Source organism: Mytilus galloprovincialis, chromosome 1, assembly GCF_965363235.1.
Source record: "Mytilus galloprovincialis chromosome 1, xbMytGall1.hap1.1, whole genome shotgun sequence".
In the NCBI taxonomy this organism is placed as follows: Eukaryota; Metazoa; Mollusca; class Bivalvia; order Mytilida; family Mytilidae; genus Mytilus; species Mytilus galloprovincialis.
The window spans coordinates 56,544,234-56,562,814 of NC_134838.1; the positions used below are offsets into that span (position 1 = coordinate 56,544,234).

The 18,581-nt window shown below is 35.5% G+C and overlaps 1 protein-coding gene and 1 pseudogene across 1 annotated transcript in view; one reads left to right on the plus strand and one right to left on the minus strand.

Annotated features, from left to right (window-relative positions):
- LOC143079333 (uncharacterized) overlaps positions 1-18,581 on the plus strand; it is a 95,754-nt gene that overhangs the window by 13,737 nt on the left and 63,436 nt on the right. The gene's annotated exons all lie outside the window — the stretch shown is intronic.
- The window catches only part of LOC143059304 (uncharacterized), a 65,269-nt pseudogene continuing 54,653 nt past the window's right edge, over positions 7,966-18,581 (minus strand).

Below are 18,581 nucleotides of genomic sequence, written 5' to 3' on the forward strand. Positions count from 1 at the left end.
TAATATTGTTGGGACGTACGTACGGACAAGGGTAACACGTAATGCCCACTCCAACGCGGCGGGGGATAAAAATTTCCGGAAAATATGCATACCCGACCAACTCCATATTATCCCTCGACCCATATACGATCTGGTCGATCTGGTCTGGTCGAGATCAGGTTGAGACCGTGAATAGTTGATTTGGTCTAGATAGTCGAGTTAAGATCGTGTAAAGATCGTGAATTGATCGGAATTATCGTGATGGAGTCCTTAAGGAGTCGTGAATGATCGAGTTAAGGTCGTGTACAGTCGGATGACGGTCGGGAATAAGTCGTAAACAGGCCCGATCAAGAATTTGGTTGAGCTCTTGGTCGTGGAAATTTTGACAATCGGGATCATCGACCACCATCCCACTGTACACGACCTTAACTCGACTATTCACGACTCCGTAAAGACGCCATTACGACTCCATCCCGACAACAAAATAAATACTTATTCGATGATTACGATCAATTCACGATCTTTACACGATCTTTACTCGACTAGCTAGATCAAATCAACTATTCACAAATCTCAGCCTGATCTCTACCAGACCAGATCGACCTGATCATATGGGTCCTAGGGATAATCGGGACCCGGTATTGGTCGGGTGGGCACATTTTTAGTTTAAAAACGTCCGAATTGTTTTATTCCCCGCCGCTTTGGAGTGGACACTAAGTGTTACCCTTGTCCGTCTATACGCACATACGTCCAAACATGACACTTTATAATGTTATACTAGTATATGATAGCTGGGGCATTATCAGTGTCCAATGGACACATTCTGCGTTTATTTGGTTATATTTAGTAGAAGGTCCGAGTAAAATGATACATTTAAAATATCTTCATAGAAATAAACTTATTGGTTTTGTGGGCAAGGTGCATCTGATGGGACAAGGTGGTAAGAGCTTAGAGAGACAGGTTGATAGCTGAGACGGAGCTTGTAGAGTGCATAGAAGACGAACAAGATAGTGTAGACAGCAACGGGTGCCGAGAAATCTAGGTGAGGCAGTGGCTGACACGACGATAACTGTGTGGGAAGTATGAGAGACTTGCAATTACGCAACAAAGAGGAACCAAATGCTTATAAAAACTTCCTCATAGTGGACACTGATATATTATGGTAGTTTTATTGCTCTGTTTTTGGGAATTACACCACAAAATGTGATTTTTCACTGAATTAGTACTTATGTTAGATAGCCATATACATTAACTTTACCATCCCTATTTCCTTGATTTCTTACATATAAAGCGTACTTTTTGTCAAATATATTTGCATAAGTATGAAATCAGTATTTTTTCACAGATTTGATATCCAATAGTTGAATGGTTAAAGAGATTTATTTTTTCTGTATGGCAACAACCAGGCTGTATGTTATTGCCAAAAAATATTGCCAAAAGAGGGTAAAGATGTCACATATTTCCCCAAAATTTGACTGGAGGGATTACCTTTTCTGAAACAGTTTACAACTTTACATATATCTATCAAAAGATCAAGAGTGCATTTATTTCTTACCAAAGTTTGGTGAACCTTTTGTGCCATTTGTTATGGTTTGTTAAACGTTACAGAAATAGAAACAAATGCATCGTTTGGTTAAAGGGGATTGCAATTTTGAGTAATTTTAGACAATGTTTTGACAAGCAAGAACACGTTTAGATAATTCATTTAATATTAAAGCTAGAAAAAAATGCATCGTTTGAATTAACAAACGACGAACGACAAACGCATTTGCAGCGAGTGTATTTAGTTTGTCAAAGATTATGCACCAAGTGCAAAAGTATGTTAAGCCTCGGTCACACCTTACCGGATAGCACGAACGGACGCCTAACGGATGGAAATAAAAATTGTCCTTTGACAAAATTGTTTTCGGTTGGGAGTACGTTGATGTACTGACCAAATAAAACGGACGCGTAACGAATGCATAACAGACACACACCGGATATGCAACGTACGAGAAACGGAAATGTAACGGACAGAACGGATGTCGAACGTACATCCAACGGACGAGTACCGCATAAAACGGACACCTAACGGAAGCGTACCGGATAAAACGGATGAACAAGATATATGGAAAAATTAAAAGCGACAATAGTAATACATGTAAATCGCATAAATATTCAAAATGTTTCTGTGTAACTGGTTTTGGTTTGTTCTTCAAAATGCCGCCAAAGGGCAGTATCTGGCCTGAATAAGAGCTGCTTGATTGTGAAGATGTGCCCTTACTCTAAGGATCGATTATGAATAATAAGAATTCATTAACCTTACAAAATCTAATTGGCATTTCTGACGCGAAATTTTTTTATTGGCATTGATCCGTTTCAGATCCGTTCATCATCCGTTTTATCCGTTAAACGTCCGGTAGAAGTCCGTTTCGCATTCGTTCAACATCCGTTTTATCCGTTGGACGTCCGTTAGAATTCCGTTGGTGAATTATCTGCCAGACCTCCATCGGATATATATCGGACACGTAATGGATACAAAACGGAAACGAAACGGACAAGTACCGTACAAAACGGACGCCTACCGGACGTTCAACGGACATTTCATCTCATTTCATGCTCAAAATTTTCCACCGGACAAAACGGACGTCAACGGATAGAACGTACGCTACAAGGACATGCAACGGATATGGACGGACGTCTAACGGACATGAACGGGTTGAATAAAAGTTATCCGTTAGACATCCGTTCGAGCTATCCGTTAAGGTGTGACCGAGGCTTTAGAAAAATTTGATCAAAACATGTGCTCGCTGAACAGTTTTTATCATTATTGTTAAAAAGAAATTGGCACCAAATAAAAAAAAATATTTGTCTTTCGTCTCATTTTTGTGTGGAATTACGTCAAAAAGTTTCATTGGCAATTGTAACACATCTTCTTTTTTTTATGCTACAAACATTTCTGGACAAATGGAAAATACGGACAGACAAAACAGAAAATAGCCCATAAAACAGGTAAAATATAATCTTGATGTTCTTATACACCAACTTTGAAAGATAACTTAGTCATCAACAGTCTAACAATGAATATTATTGCACAATTACTTAAATATTCGCCGGTGCCAAAATTGCAGGATTTTCTTCCCTTCCGGAACATCTGAGATCATCCCAGATTTTGTTGGGTTACATTTGCTAAGTTTTTAGTTTTCTATGTTATGTGGACTGCTGTTTGTCTTCTCGTCGGTTACCGTTTTTGCTAAGGCTGTGTCGGTTTTTTTTTCGACCTTTGAGTTTGATTGTTCCCTTGGTGTTTTTTGCCTCTCTTTTAAAATGTTACCTCTCCTTGCAAAAATAAAGACACGTACGTAGTTGTTATTGGAGGAATTTTTGTACAGTTAAAAATAATGTTGCCAACATATTTTGCGGAAGCAAAGTAATAATAGTTAATCAGATCTGCACACACTTTTAGAGAATAGTGTAGCAGTCGTGTGTTCTCGTGTATGGCCGATTAGAGATCGAAGAGTGGACGAATGTGGTCGCGAAGGGATCGGGTATTGGTCGATTTGGTCTGGGATAAAATAAATATGCAAGTCGCAGTTATCTGGAAGCGAACAGGCATTGGTCAAGTTAATCTGGAAATGATCGGACCTTAGTCGAGTACAGATCGAAATGATCGAGTAGTGATCGGTAAAAGTTTTGTATTCCGACCAAACTCGATCTCTACACGATCCTTTCCCGATCGATTCGACCGCTACTCGACGAATTCTCGATCTCTTCTCGAGTGAATTACTTCTCGATCCTTACTCTAATGTTTTTGACATGTCAAAAACTCTCGATAGAAAGTCAGATCGATGACGAGTTAGGTACTAGACTATCCCGAACATTATTGTCGATTGAGTCATACCAGTCTCCAGATCATGTAATTTGGCTTCATCGGGCTTGGTCGAATTGATCTGATCGGCAGTGTGAATTTAGCTTTATATATTAATTGTTAAATGTCTCTCAAATATGCTACATACCTTTTATTGACGATTGTACGGTATGGGTTTTCATCAATTCATTGTTGGAGGCCGTACGATCGCCTATATTTGCTTACATCTACTTTACTTAATCTTTGATTAAAAGCTGTCTCATTGGCAATAATTCCATATCTCCTTATCTCCTTGTCGCTTATATATTGGTCTCGTAAGTCTCGTCATAAAAGGACCCCACTGGAAATAAGTTTCAATAACGTTTGTGGGTCCATCCTAAGGTATTTCTTATTTTCAAAAGTTTATAAAAACCGTGACTGGAACATACTCTAAACAGAACCAATTTATATATAAAGATATGTAGATATAAAAAGATACTATGAGTAAATTGTTGTACGCAAAACGCGAGTTAAGTCTGCAAAGAATCACCATTGATGCTCGAATAAAAAAAGTTTAAAAGGAAAATAAGGTACGAAGTTAAGTAATCTATTCCTTGGGTAGAAAATATTTAGCATTTCGAAAAGTATGGTCCAAGTTCTTGATAGGACAGTGACCCAAAGAAGAAAACAAAAAAGAAACAGCTAGAGGTCAGAATATTGAAGTTACATGTATAATGACAGTGTATAAAGTCGCATGTCAAGTTCTTACTGCCGTGCTCTGAATTTAGATAAGAAAAGCTAAAAATCGCATTCAAGAGTGAAATTAATATGTATGCACGTTGTATTTTTGCGCAAGACATTGTAGTAAGCATACGCACTGGTACTCTGTTTAAAAATACGAATTTACATCATCACATATATTAATTAAAAAGTTGAATTCGGATGTCAAACTACCTAGCTACCTCGAGTGTACTCTGGATTCGTTGACATTTTATCCGGATTTTTTGTGAATGAAAACCGATAGTATGCGAGTGAACAGAGTGATGTATAATGTAAAAGTATCAAGAGATGTAGAATATCTGGTCAACACAATGAATACAATTAGAACCGTACCATAGTACAAATATTCAAATCCTATAAGGTTGAAAGTCTACTATTCAATATGAAACCATTGCTATACAAAATATAAGCAGAGATTTATAAATCCATTCCAAGACAGTATAAAATAATTAACAGACCCATGTCGAATTTACCTTTTATTTCAAAAACTCTAGAAAAGGTGGTTGATATTGGACTCATTGTGTGATCCACTTTAGTCAGCATAAAGACCACGCCATTCAACTAAAACTGCATTATAGCTAGGGTACATCATGATATAAATGAGGCTTTTGATAAAGTCATAAGTGTTAATATTGCTCTTGAGCCTTTTCGGTACATTCGATGTCATAGATCACAGAATTCTTCTTAAACGTCTGTCACTTGCGTATGGCACAACTGATTTCGCTCCGAATAGATCAAGTCGTATTTGATGGATAGACATCAGCGTGTCGTGGTTGGAACAACATTTCAAAGAAATGTCATCATACATTCGGTGTTCCACAAGGTTCCGTGCTAGGCCCGACATTGTCTTATCTCGAAGCAAATAGGTAAAATATGCCGTCTTCATTGCATTACATGCCACTGCTATGCGGACGATACACAAGTGTACATGCATGGTTATCAAGCCGCTAGACAACTGGGAGAACTGCTTTTCAAAACTTGAACTGTGTCTTTCCGACATTAGTTTATGGTTGTCAACAAATATATTAATAAACATTATCAAAGGGAAATTCCGCGATTTTTTACTTATCATCTAAATATGTTCATCTTAACATAAAAATCACATTCACAAAGTTTTAAGTAAGCAAGTAAGTAAGTAGTAAGTAAGTAAATTTTATTTAGAGTCGGCATCTTCTATACTATAAAACGAGAAGACCTCATTTTGTGTGTCGCTTCTCTTCTTTCCACAATAAATTAATCAACACGTCTCTGTGTCCTATAGGTACAGTGCATAGTCGCATTTGTCATTCATTTATGTGATTATTCAGAATGAGTTATTTTTGGGAGAAAAACGAGAAAAAAGGCATCCGGATATTGTCCCGTCATTGGACGAAATTTTAAGTCAGATCGGTTTGCGTTTTTCTGTATACTTTGAAAACATACATATACTACGAATAAAGTGTATTTTAATTCTATCTGCTATCATTTTCAAGTTTACTATCCACGGCGGTCACAGAGTTTATTAAATGGAGAGGGTATGTATACTATATCAATTGACCACCATGGATCGATTAGTAAACTTGGAATTGAAAGTAAATACACTTTATTTATATAGTAATGAATGTTCATAATATACAGATAAGCGCTAAAATTATTCATGTAAACTTTTGATACCTTTTCTGAAATTCTCAAGTCATTAAATATTTTTGTTATATTCAATAAATGCATAAAAAGCAGAGCAAAAAGCCATTATAAAAAGAAAGAAAGAAATTTCAGCTTTGAGACAGCACTGGGTGGAAACGACATGAACTGCAGTAGCATTTTTGACCCCCACACCAGGAATTTATATAATTCCTAAACTGGTCAAAAGAAGTCATGAGTCTAGCCTCATTAGGAAGTGAGTTCCATACTTGTGCTGCCTCAAATATAAAGGATCTTTTACCATAACTTGAGGTTCTATAGGTATAGGTACCTCAGCAGTGTTTACATACCTGAAATTATATGAATTGTTTTTTATTACGACTAAATCTTGATAAATAAAGATTTGTTGAATTCTGGGATAAAACAAATCTGTCAAATTCTTATTGCGTATCGACAATTTACGTATTTAAAAGTGCATAGATGACGGATGGTCGTACATGTAGTTATTTACCACACTATAAGAATGAAAGAAAATGAAATGCGTGTACCCTTTTGTATTGATCGAATTAAACTTCTTATACGAAATTATCTAAATGTAAATATTTTAGACTTGATTTCATAAATTATTGCTGTTGATTTTTTACATAAAATACCTATTAAACATTTTTACTGATATTGAACTGAAAATATTTCCGTTTTATATTTTGATAACAATTTCAATGTAAATTATGTGTGAGCAGAGTGTGTTTATTATACAAATATATCATGCTTACAAGGGGTATTTGCCAAAAATACCGGTTGAGAGGTAAACAAATTTCCAGAGCCGTTAGGCGAGGGAAATTTGTTTACCTCGAAACCGGTATTTTTGGCAAATACCCCTTGTCAGCATGATATAATTGTTTAATTCCACCGAATGTCCTTTGTTTCTATTTTGACCTCAGAATTGACCTCGAAACCGGTGTTTCTTAAAACTACCCCTCGTAAGCATGATATAATTGTTTAATTCCACCAAATGCTTTTTTTGTATCAGTATCAGTCTTGACTTCAGATTTTTTTTGTAATCAGGTCCTGCTTGACTGTTTAATATTTGCTACACCAAATGCTTTTTTGTATCAGTATCAGTCTTGACTGCAGTTTTTTTTTTTGTAATCAGGTCCTGCTTGACTGTTTAATATTTGCTACTTGTATATGTATGTATAGTAATCAGTTGTTCCGTGTTCCTCACTGTACAATAATCCTGTTTCTAAACTAAACTGTTAATAGCCTGGTAGCAAGTTTTAATTGTATTACATAATGGATTTTTAGTGGGGCAAACTTATGACAAAGCCGGACAACAATCGTGACTTAAACAAATTAAACTTACTAACTACTGTGTGACAGGCTCAAATGACACAAAATCCTACCAACACAAAATGTGATTCAAGATGAAGAATAGCAAAAAAAAACCTTTAAAAACAATATTTTCAATGCACATGCTGGGGATACTATCTTGAAATTTTTGTTGGATATAGGTACTCCAAACTAACAGTGACATCTGGATGAAGAACAGCAATAAAAGATACATTCATGACTTTCTTTGTATATGTTTTATAAGTAAATTCGAGTTGCAAAAGACGAAATTTGGACTTTCTGATTTCGAATTCATATCTTGACACTTAGGCACAATATAACACAAATCATAATATATGTTTGATAATTGATATTAAATATTTCAAAATATTTTCAAAATATTTTCAACAAATTAAAATACATGTAACGAGTCAGTAACTTGTAAATGTAAAATTTAAAATTCCAACGATTTCATCAATAATTTCATCAGTTTGTGAAGCGGAAAGAACCAATTCATCCTCCGTCACACTGTTGTCGAATTCTACAGTCAGATTTTCACTTTGAGTTTCAGTAACGGTGGTAAATTCAGACACAAATTTAGACATTTCTCGTTTCTGTTTGTTTGTTGTGTCACGGCAATAAGATTTGATACTTTCCTCACTACGGTGGCCAGATATAGTGATAATGTGACGTCCTTCAAATCCTGCTTCATTCAAAAGCGTAATGCAAGTTGCACGAATACAATGGTTACTATAGACTTTGGACAAACTGGCAGCTTTAGAAATAGAAGTCATCATATCACCAAGTGTGTTTTTTTACCCAATGGCTTGTTTTGGAACCAACTATTACCACCCTCATCAAATTCACCCTTAGGTCTTTGCAATAGCGCAGAACAATTTGGGTTTCTTTTCTCTAAATATTTAACAAAGGATGCCAGTGGGCACATAGCAGTTTTTGTTTCATACATCCTACCACCTTCGGGTTCAAATTCCTCAGTTTGGTCACCCTGATGATTTTTAGTTAACTCTGATGTAACTTTACTAACATAGCGCTTACCAGAATCATCGGTTAAAATGTCAAAATCGGACACTTTCAGGTCTCTCAAGTTTTCTTGTCCACTACGACCTACGACAAAAATACAAAATGAGTTCAAAGAACACCTTGTTAAGAAGTCCAGTAGGTATGTTGGGATTAAATACACGAGGATGATTGTAAAGTTTGACTATATCACCTTTCTGTATACATGGTTTATGTTGAATCTTTCCCTTTCTTTCTTGTCTCATTTTTTTACACATGGCTTTGAATGCATTGTAAGCTTTCTCAAAACTTACCGTGGCGATCTTGCAAGTATACACTACTTTGGCACTATTTGGGAATCGGCTAGAAATCAGCGTTGCTTCACGTTCTGGTTCTAGGTTACGACTGCCGGCAGATCCGAAACGAGGCTCTCTCGTCTTCCGGATCTGCCTCCCCATCAGTGGAGCACCACCGATGACCCTGAGGTACTACACTCCCCCCAACTTTATACAAAAGGAGTAACCCCCGGGTAAAAACAAAAGATCATGCTAGGCAAATCAGTATGGGATATAATAAAAACATAGGATCAGAAACACAGTAGACCCGCCCCCTACCCATGCCCTAGGGAGACTGAACTACAGTTGCCCCCCCCTTTTTCCTCCAACACCCCCGGGATCCCCATGACACACACCCCCGGACTACACATATAGTCATATATACATCATTCCCTTTTGGCCAACGGGCCCTAAAATGCAATACTAGGAGCCAACTGGCTATAACTACGATTAATTCAGAAGCCAACGGGCTGTAAATTCATTTGCTAGAAGCCAACTGGCTATAACTTAAATTCAATCAAACATCTGTAACTGGCCAACGGGCCTTTATGTTGCTATTTACATTGAGAGTTGCCCACCTACGGGTTAACTCCGTACAGACGGCTACCATTGAGGTGGGCCACCCGTACAATTTCCCTCGGTGATGCTGCCCTCACTGTCCCCACCACCTTTGCCACCTCATAAAGGTAATGAGGGTGGCCATGCCGTGCATTTGATGAGGGAAAGTAAGGGGCATCACTCTCCAAGAGAATCCTGTAGGGGGGCACCGACCTTAAGGCCTCCTTCTGCTCGGAGTTGAAGGACCTGACACCCATCCCAAACCCGAAGTAGGCGTTGCAGTACGAGTCCTGCCACTCCCGCATCTGAGCAATCCCCCCTGGAAACAGTGGAGATGAATCAGCTGTAATGGATTAACTGCCACGCTCTTCAGGACCTCCAAAACCTCGCGATGGGCTCGGGCGTGAACCCTATCCAGTCTGCCACCCCGAATGTGCAGGACCACAGGCTGGTCAAAACGGCAGGACTGGAGTGCCCATCGCAAGGTCGATATCTGACGGGCGTGCAGTTTTTCCTCCACAGTGAAATCCACTCCCACCTCTCCAAGGGCGGACACACTCGGGTGGGACACCAGTTGGTGGAATCTGTGCTGAGTGGCATCCTCAAACTGCCCAGCACTCTTCGGGTGGATCCCCACTGCCCCGACCCACCCCGGTTCCAGCCTCAAAGGCACACGGGGCCAAGTCTTCGGGTCACAGAAAACTGCAACCCCTCCAGCCAGCTTGACTGGGTCCACAGGGACAGGGTCCAACCGCACCCTTAGAAAATCACCCAGAGATGTCCGAGAAGGCAGCCCCATCTTGGTCAGGGACCTATCCAGATGCATATGACTGTCAAATGCCTCTGGAAGATCCCTGCACAATTGGGACTCCACTCCCCTACTCCCTGAGGGATTCCCCTGGTGCTTTGATCCCTGTGCCCCACAGACGAGGGTGAGCCTCGTGACCCTAGACTCAAAAGTGACCTGCTGGGACTGGGAGAGACATGAGGTAGCACTCCACAGTTAGGTGTGTAGTTTCGCATTTTGGCCCCTGTGGATTTTTCAAATATGAGAGCTAGTGTGCAATGAAATTCATTTTTGGATAGCTGAGTATTAAAATAGCCTTTGTATTGGGTTTATATGAACATCAAGATTATGTAATGTATGTAATATAGGCTGTTTTCTGTATGACAGTCCGTATTTGCATGTCCCTACCATACCTTGGTCCGGCAATTATTGCAATGTTTTTTTCCAACTTTTTATCGCACGAACTTTGTGATTAGATTTTACGAAAAAATGAGGCGAAAGACACCCATTTTTTATTTGATCATTAGGAAGATTTATGAAAACAGTTTCTAAAAAGGTATCACTCAAAGGCATTGAAATTCTAGTTTGATCAACATTTTGGGGGGGGGATATGTGACATGTCCACCCCCCCCTTTTTGCAATATTTTATGGTAAATAAATGCAGAATGTTGCCATGGATACACATAAAAGAAATTAATTTTCACTCTTTTAACTTTTGAAAATCAAATCTATGGAATATACTGATTACATACATATGCACATGTACAACACAAACAGTTAGGTTAATGTATTAGAAATCCAGGAATAGGAGATGATAAAACATTTTGTGGCTCATTTTTAATTTTATTTTCTAACTGTGGAGTGCTACCTTATGGCACATCAGAAAGCACAGAAATGCACTTTTTAAGATAAAATTTACCACAAATCTTTAGTCTTTTATGTTCTTGTTTTAGTTCTAAAGGTAAAAAATCTGCTAGGAATGCAATTTATGTTTACTTTATTGTTTACTGTCCTTAGCAACCAAATATACACATTTTAACACTTAGACATGTTGCGGTCTTAAATTTGTACTCAATTAGCTTCACCATTGTAACAAAAGATTGCGCTTGATATGATATCCTCAGAATGTATCGCTTTATATTTTTGAATGCGAATAAGTCAAATAAACATTTTTAGCAGGATTTTATATTATAATTTGGCATTAATTAAATTTAATGATGCCAGTACTGCTAGAAATTTATACCCTGCTTGAGAGCTTCTAAACCAAGGTTAGGTATGCTATTTACAGCAAAATTGACCTATAAGTGCTTTCAAATACCTAAAAATTGTACAATTTGTCCTCTTTGAGGGTAATTTTATGATTTTAAATAAGATAATGGGAAAAGTTTTAGAAATTTACCCCAAAAATGAGACAGACTTGAAGTTTTTCATTATGATCCAGCATTTATTTTTAAATCACTTTTTGTCGTGTTTCAACATCAACTGCTAACCTTCATAAAATCTTTATTACTGAACCAATTTTAAAAACTAAGGTACCATTTTCATCGTAACAGCTAGTAGAACACAGAAAATATAATAAAAATTGAGGCAGGAGGGGAAAAATTTCACCTTAAGGTAGCACTCCACACCTTCATAAAATCTTTATTACTGAACCAATTTTAAAAACTAAGGTACCATTTTCATCGTAACAGCTATTAGAACACAGAAAATATAATAAAAATTGAGGCAGGAGGGGAAAAATTTCACCTTAAGGTAGCACTCCACAGTTAGGTGTGTAGTTTCGCATTTTGGCCCCTGTGGATTTTTCAAATATGAGAGCTAGTGTGCAATGAAATTCATTTTTGGATAGCTGAGTATTAAAATAGCCTTTGTATTGGGTTTATATGAACATCAAGATTATGTAATGTATGTAATATAGGCTGTTTTCTGTATGACAGTCCGTATTTGCATGTCCCTACCATACCTTGGTCCGGCAATTATTGCAATGTTTTTTTCCAACTTTTTATCGCACGAACTTTGTGATTAGATTTTACGAAAAAATGAGGCGAAAGACACCCATTTTTTATTTGATCATTAGGAAGATTTATGAAAACAGTTTCTAAAAAGGTATCACTCAAAGGCATTGAAATTCTAGTTTGATCAACATTTGGGGGGGGGGATATGTGACATGTCCACCCCCCCCTTTTTGCAATATTTTATGGTAAATAAATGCAGAATGTTGCCATGGATACACATAAAAGAAATTAATTTTCACTCTTTTAACTTTTGAAAATCAAATCTATGGAATATACTGATTACATACATATGCACATGTACAACACAAACAGTTAGGTTAATGTATTAGAAATCCAGGAATAGGAGATGATAAAACATTTTGTGGCTCATTTTTAATTTTATTTTCTAACTGTGGAGTGCTACCTTATGGCACATCAGAAAGCACAGAAATGCACTTTTTAAGATAAAATTTACCACAAATCTTTAGTCTTTTATGTTCTTGTTTTAGTTCTAAAGGTAAAAAATCTGCTAGGAATGCAATTTATGTTTACTTTATTGTTTACTGTCCTTAGCAACCAAATATACACATTTTAACACTTAGACATGTTGCGGTCTTAAATTTGTACTCAATTAGCTTCACCATTGTAACAAAAGATTGCGCTTGATATGATATCCTCAGAATGTATCGCTTTATATTTTTGAATGCGAATAAGTCAAATAAACATTTTTAGCAGGATTTTATATTATAATTTGGCATTAATTAAATTTAATGATGCCAGTACTGCTAGAAATTTATACCCTGCTTGAGAGCTTCTAAACCAAGGTTAGGTATGCTATTTACAGCAAAATTGACCTATAAGTGCTTTCAAATACCTAAAAATTGTACAATTTGTCCTCTTTGAGGGTAATTTTATGATTTTAAATAAGATAATGGGAAAAGTTTTAGAAATTTACCCCAAAAATGAGACAGACTTGAAGTTTTTCATTATGATCCAGCATTTATTTTTAAATCACTTTTTGTCGTGTTTCAACATCAACTGCTAACCTTCATAAAATCTTTATTACTGAACCAATTTTAAAAACTAAGGTACCATTTTCATCGTAACAGCTAGTAGAACACAGAAAATATAATAAAAATTGAGGCAGGAGGGGAAAAATTTCACCTTAAGGTAGCACTCCACACCTTCATAAAATCTTTATTACTGAACCAATTTTAAAAACTAAGGTACCATTTTCATCGTAACAGCTATTAGAACACAGAAAATATAATAAAAATTGAGGCAGGAGGGGAAAAATTTCACCTTAAGGTAGCACTCCACAGTTAGGTGTGTAGTTTCGCATTTTGGCCCCTGTGGATTTTTCAAATATGAGAGCTAGTGTGCAATGAAATTCATTTTTGGATAGCTGAGTATTAAAATAGCCTTTGTATTGGGTTTATATGAACATCAAGATTATGTAATGTATGTAATATAGGCTGTTTTCTGTATGACAGTCCGTATTTGCATGTCCCTACCATACCTTGGTCCGGCAATTATTGCAATGTTTTTTTCCAACTTTTTATCGCACGAACTTTGTGATTAGATTTTACGAAAAAATGAGGCGAAAGACACCCATTTTTTATTTGATCATTAGGAAGATTTATGAAAACAGTTTCTAAAAAGGTATCACTCAAAGGCATTGAAATTCTAGTTTGATCAACATTTTGGGGGGGGGATATGTGACATGTCCACCCCCCCCTTTTTGCAATATTTTATGGTAAATAAATGCAGAATGTTGCCATGGATACACATAAAAGAAATTAATTTTCACTCTTTTAACTTTTGAAAATCAAATCTATGGAATATACTGATTACATACATATGCACATGTACAACACAAACAGTTAGGTTAATGTATTAGAAATCCAGGAATAGGAGATGATAAAACATTTTGTGGCTCATTTTTAATTTTATTTTCTAACTGTGGAGTGCTACCTTATGGCACATCAGAAAGCACAGAAATGCACTTTTTAAGATAAAATTTACCACAAATCTTTAGTCTTTTATGTTCTTGTTTTAGTTCTAAAGGTAAAAAATCTGCTAGGAATGCAATTTATGTTTACTTTATTGTTTACTGTCCTTAGCAACCAAATATACACATTTTAACACTTAGACATGTTGCGGTCTTAAATTTGTACTCAATTAGCTTCACCATTGTAACAAAAGATTGCGCTTGATATGATATCCTCAGAATGTATCGCTTTATATTTTTGAATGCGAATAAGTCAAATAAACATTTTTAGCAGGATTTTATATTATAATTTGGCATTAATTAAATTTAATGATGCCAGTACTGCTAGAAATTTATACCCTGCTTGAGAGCTTCTAAACCAAGGTTAGGTATGCTATTTACAGCAAAATTGACCTATAAGTGCTTTCAAATACCTAAAAATTGTACAATTTGTCCTCTTTGAGGGTAATTTTATGATTTTAAATAAGATAATGGGAAAAGTTTTAGAAATTTACCCCAAAAATGAGACAGACTTGAAGTTTTTCATTATGATCCAGCATTTATTTTTAAATCACTTTTTGTCGTGTTTCAACATCAACTGCTAACCTTCATAAAATCTTTATTACTGAACCAATTTTAAAAACTAAGGTACCATTTTCATCGTAACAGCTAGTAGAACACAGAAAATATAATAAAAATTGAGGCAGGAGGGGAAAAATTTCACCTTAAGGTAGCACTCCACACCTTCATAAAATCTTTATTACTGAACCAATTTTAAAAACTAAGGTACCATTTTCATCGTAACAGCTATTAGAACACAGAAAATATAATAAAAATTGAGGCAGGAGGGGAAAAATTTCACCTTAAGGTAGCACTCCACAGTTAGGTGTGTAGTTTCGCATTTTGGCCCCTGTGGATTTTTCAAATATGAGAGCTAGTGTGCAATGAAATTCATTTTTGGATAGCTGAGTATTAAAATAGCCTTTGTATTGGGTTTATATGAACATCAAGATTATGTAATGTATGTAATATAGGCTGTTTTCTGTATGACAGTCCGTATTTGCATGTCCCTACCATACCTTGGTCCGGCAATTATTGCAATGTTTTTTTCCAACTTTTTATCGCACGAACTTTGTGATTAGATTTTACGAAAAAATGAGGCGAAAGACACCCATTTTTTATTTGATCATTAGGAAGATTTATGAAAACAGTTTCTAAAAAGGTATCACTCAAAGGCATTGAAATTCTAGTTTGATCAACATTTGGGGGGGGGGATATGTGACATGTCCACCCCCCCCTTTTTGCAATATTTTATGGTAAATAAATGCAGAATGTTGCCATGGATACACATAAAAGAAATTAATTTTCACTCTTTTAACTTTTGAAAATCAAATCTATGGAATATACTGATTACATACATATGCACATGTACAACACAAACAGTTAGGTTAATGTATTAGAAATCCAGGAATAGGAGATGATAAAACATTTTGTGGCTCATTTTTAATTTTATTTTCTAACTGTGGAGTGCTACCTTATGGCACATCAGAAAGCACAGAAATGCACTTTTTAAGATAAAATTTACCACAAATCTTTAGTCTTTTATGTTCTTGTTTTAGTTCTAAAGGTAAAAAATCTGCTAGGAATGCAATTTATGTTTACTTTATTGTTTACTGTCCTTAGCAACCAAATATACACATTTTAACACTTAGACATGTTGCGGTCTTAAATTTGTACTCAATTAGCTTCACCATTGTAACAAAAGATTGCGCTTGATATGATATCCTCAGAATGTATCGCTTTATATTTTTGAATGCGAATAAGTCAAATAAACATTTTTAGCAGGATTTTATATTATAATTTGGCATTAATTAAATTTAATGATGCCAGTACTGCTAGAAATTTATACCCTGCTTGAGAGCTTCTAAACCAAGGTTAGGTATGCTATTTACAGCAAAATTGACCTATAAGTGCTTTCAAATACCTAAAAATTGTACAATTTGTCCTCTTTGAGGGTAATTTTATGATTTTAAATAAGATAATGGGAAAAGTTTTAGAAATTTACCCCAAAAATGAGACAGACTTGAAGTTTTTCATTATGATCCAGCATTTATTTTTAAATCACTTTTTGTCGTGTTTCAACATCAACTGCTAACCTTCATAAAATCTTTATTACTGAACCAATTTTAAAAACTAAGGTACCATTTTCATCGTAACAGCTAGTAGAACACAGAAAATATAATAAAAATTGAGGCAGGAGGGGAAAAATTTCACCTTAAGGTAGCACTCCACACCTTCATAAAATCTTTATTACTGAACCAATTTTAAAAACTAAGGTACCATTTTCATCGTAACAGCTATTAGAACACAGAAAATATAATAAAAATTGAGGCAGGAGGGGAAAAATTTCACCTTAAGGTAGCACTCCACAGTTAGGTGTGTAGTTTCGCATTTTGGCCCCTGTGGATTTTTCAAATATGAGAGCTAGTGTGCAATGAAATTCATTTTTGGATAGCTGAGTATTAAAATAGCCTTTGTATTGGGTTTATATGAACATCAAGATTATGTAATGTATGTAATATAGGCTGTTTTCTGTATGACAGTCCGTATTTGCATGTCCCTACCATACCTTGGTCCGGCAATTATTGCAATGTTTTTTTCCAACTTTTTATCGCACGAACTTTGTGATTAGATTTTACGAAAAAATGAGGCGAAAGACACCCATTTTTTATTTGATCATTAGGAAGATTTATGAAAACAGTTTCTAAAAAGGTATCACTCAAAGGCATTGAAATTCTAGTTTGATCAACATTTTGGGGGGGGGGGGATATGTGACATGTCCACCCCCCCCCTTTTTGCAATATTTTATGGTAAATAAATGCAGAATGTTGCCATGGATACACATAAAAGAAATTAATTTTCACTCTTTTAACTTTTGAAAATCAAATCTATGGAATATACTGATTACATACATATGCACATGTACAACACAAACAGTTAGGTTAATGTATTAGAAATCCAGGAATAGGAGATGATAAAACATTTTGTGGCTCATTTTTAATTTTATTTTCTAACTGTGGAGTGCTACCTTATGGCACATCAGAAAGCACAGAAATGCACTTTTTAAGATAAAATTTACCACAAATCTTTAGTCTTTTATGTTCTTGTTTTAGTTCTAAAGGTAAAAAATCTGCTAGGAATGCAATTTATGTTTATTTTATTGTTTACTGTCCTTAGCAACCAAATATACACATTTTAACACTTAGACATGTTGCGGTCTTAAATTTGTACTCAATTAGCTTCACCATTGTAACAAAAGATTGCGCTTGATATGATATCCTCAGAATGTATCGCTTTATATTTTTGAATGCGAATAAGTCAAATAAACATTTTTAGCAGGATTTTATATTATAATTTGGCATTAATTAAATTTAATGATGCCAGTACTGCTAGAAATTTATACCCTGCTTGAGAGCTTCTAAACCAAGGTTAGGTATGCTATTTACAGCAAAATTGACCTATAAGTGCTTTCAAATACCTAAAAATTGTACAATTTGTCCTCTTTGAGGGTAATTTTATGATTTTAAATAAGATAATGGGAAAAGTTTTAGAAATTTACCCCAAAAATGAGACAGACTTGAAGTTTTTCATTATGATCCAGCATTTATTTTTAAATCACTTTTTGTCGTGTTTCAACATCAACTGCTAACCTTCATAAAATCTTTATTACTGAACCAATTTTAAAAACTAAGGTACCATTTTCATCGTAACAGCTAGTAGAACACAGAAAATATAATAAAAATTGAGGCAGGAGGGGAAAAATTTCACCTTAAGGTAGCACTCCACACCTTCATAAAATCTTTATTACTGAACCAATTTTAAAAACTAAGGTACCATTTTCATCGTAACAGCTATTAGAACACAGAAAATATAATAAAAATTGAGGCAGGAGGGGAAAAATTTCACCTTAAGGTAGCACTCCACAGTTAGGTGTGTAGTTTCGCATTTTGGCCCCTGTTGATTTTTCAAATATGAGAGCTAGTGTGCAATGAAATTCATTTTTGGATAGCTGAGTATTAAAATAGCCTTTGTATTGGGTTTATATGAACATCAACATTATGTAATGTATGTAATATAGGCTGTTTTCTGTATGACAGTCCGTATTTGCATGTCCCTACCATACCTTGGTCCGGCAATTATTGCAATGTTTTTTTCCAACTTTTTATCGCACGAACTTTGTGATTAGATTTTACGAAAAAATGAGGCGAAAGACACCCATTTTTTATTTGATCATTAGGAAGATTTATGAAAACAGTTTCTAAAAAGGTATCACTCAAAGGCATTGAAATTCTAGTTTGATCAACAT